This window comes from Anopheles moucheti, assembly GCF_943734755.1.
Source record: "Anopheles moucheti chromosome X unlocalized genomic scaffold, idAnoMoucSN_F20_07 X_unloc_11, whole genome shotgun sequence".
Taxonomy (NCBI): Eukaryota; Metazoa; Arthropoda; class Insecta; order Diptera; family Culicidae; genus Anopheles; species Anopheles moucheti.
The window spans coordinates 360,221-362,500 of record NW_026453517.1 but is presented as its reverse complement, the minus strand read 5'-3'; positions in this window follow the sequence as shown (position 1 = coordinate 362,500).

Here is a 2,280-nt window from a genome sequence, read left to right as displayed (position 1 = left end):
CTTTCGGGATTGCGAAACCATCATTTAACACTCTAAACTTAATTTCCGCAATCCCAGACGCACTTTCCATATGGTCTCCAAAAATGCGTGCGAGCTGACCTGGTCCCTTATAATAGGCAATGAACACGATTTTGGCAAAATATTTTTTTCAAAATTTTTTGACTCACCGGGTAAAATCGAATTTACTTGGGAAAAATGTTCTAGCAGGGGCCCTCCCATACAAATTTTTTTCTTCTCAAAAATGATTTTCGTTTCACTTTTCATACTCAGGGGAGTCTAAAATTGATGTTTTGAGTCACCGTGAAAAAAAAATTTTTTTGACCCGAGCTTGTGTCGGCGACCCAAAAATCGACGCACTTGGGAAAAATGTTCTAGCAGGGGCCCTCCCATACAAAAATTTTTTCTTCTCAAAAATGATTTTCGTTTCACTTTTCATAGTCAGGGGAGTCTAAAATTGATGTTTTGAGTCACCGAGAAAAAAAAATTTTTTTGACCCGAGCTTGTGTCGGCGACCCAAAATCGACGCACTTGGGAAAAATGTTCTAGCAGGGGCCCTCCCATACAAAAATTTTTTCTTCTCAAAAATGATTTTCGTTTCACTTTTCATAGTCAGGGGAGTCTAAAATTGATGTTTTGAGTCACCGAGAAAAAAAAATTTTTTTGACCCGAGCTTGTGTCGGCGACCCAAAATCGACGCACTTGGGAAAAATGTTCTAGCAGGGGCCCTCCCATACAAAAATTTTTTCTTCTCAAAAATGATTTTCGTTTCACTTTTCATAGTCAGGGGAGTCTAAAATTGATGTTTTGAGTCACCGAGAAAAAAAAATTTTTTTGACCCGAGCTTGTGTCGGCGACCCAAAATCGACGCACTTGGGAAAAATGTTCTAGCAGGGGCCCTCCCATACAAAAATTTTTTCTTCTCAAAAATGATTTTCGTTTCACTTTTCATACTCAGGGGAGTCTAAAATTGATGTTTTGAGTCACCGTGAAAAAAAAATTTTTTTGACCCGAGCTTGTGTCGGCGACCCAAAATCGACGCACTTGGGAAAAATGTTCTAGCAGGGGCCCTCCCATACAAAAATTTTTTCTTCTCAAAAATGATTTTCGTTTCACTTTTCATAGTCAGGGGAGTCTAAAATTGATGTTTTGAGTCACCGAGAAAAAAAAATTTTTTTGACCCGAGCTTGTGTCGGCGACCCAAAATCGACGCACTTGGGAAAAATGTTCTAGCAGGGGCCCTCCCATACAAAAATTTTTTCTTCTCAAAAATGATTTTCGTTTCACTTTTCATAGTCAGGGGAGTCTAAAATTGATGTTTTGAGTCACCGAGAAAAAAAAATTTTTTTGACCCGAGCTTGTGTCGGCGACCCAAAATCGACGCACTTGGGAAAAATGTTCTAGCAGGGGCCCTCCCATACAAAAATTTTTTCTTCTCAAAAATGATTTTCGTTTCACTTTTCATAGTCAGGGGAGTCTAAAATTGATGTTTTGAGTCACCGAGAAAAAAAAATTTTTTTGACCCGAGCTTGTGTCGGCGACCCAAAATCGACGCACTTGGGAAAAATGTTCTAGCAGGGGCCCTCCCATACAAAAATTTTTTCTTCTCAAAAATGATTTTCGTTTCACTTTTCATACTCAGGGGAGTCTAAAATTGATGTTTTGAGTCACCGTGAAAAAAAAATTTTTTTGACCCGAGCTTGTGTCGGCGACCCAAAATCGACGCACTTGGGAAAAATGTTCTAGCAGGGGCCCTCCCATACAAAAATTTTTTCTTCTCAAAAATGATTTTCGTTTCACTTTTCATAGTCAGGGGAGTCTAAAATTGATGTTTTGAGTCACCGAGAAAAAAAAATTTTTTTGACCCGAGCTTGTGTCGGCGACCCAAAATCGACGCACTTGGGAAAAATGTTCTAGCAGGGGCCCTCCCATACAAAAATTTTTTCTTCTCAAAAATGATTTTCGTTTCACTTTTCATACTCAGGGGAGTCTAAAATTGATGTTTTGAGTCACCGAGAAAAAAAAATTTTTTTGACCCGAGCTTGTGTCGGCGACCCAAAATCGACGCACTTGGGAAAAATGTTCTAGCAGGGGCCCTCCCATACAAAAATTTTTTCTTCTCAAAAATGATTTTCGTTTCACTTTTCATACTCAGGGGAGTCTAAAATTGATGTTTTGAGTCACCGAGAAAAAAAAATTTTTTTGACCCGAGCTTGTGTCGGCGACCCAAAATCGACGCACTTGGGAAAAATGTTCTAGCAGGGGCCCTCCCATACAAATTTT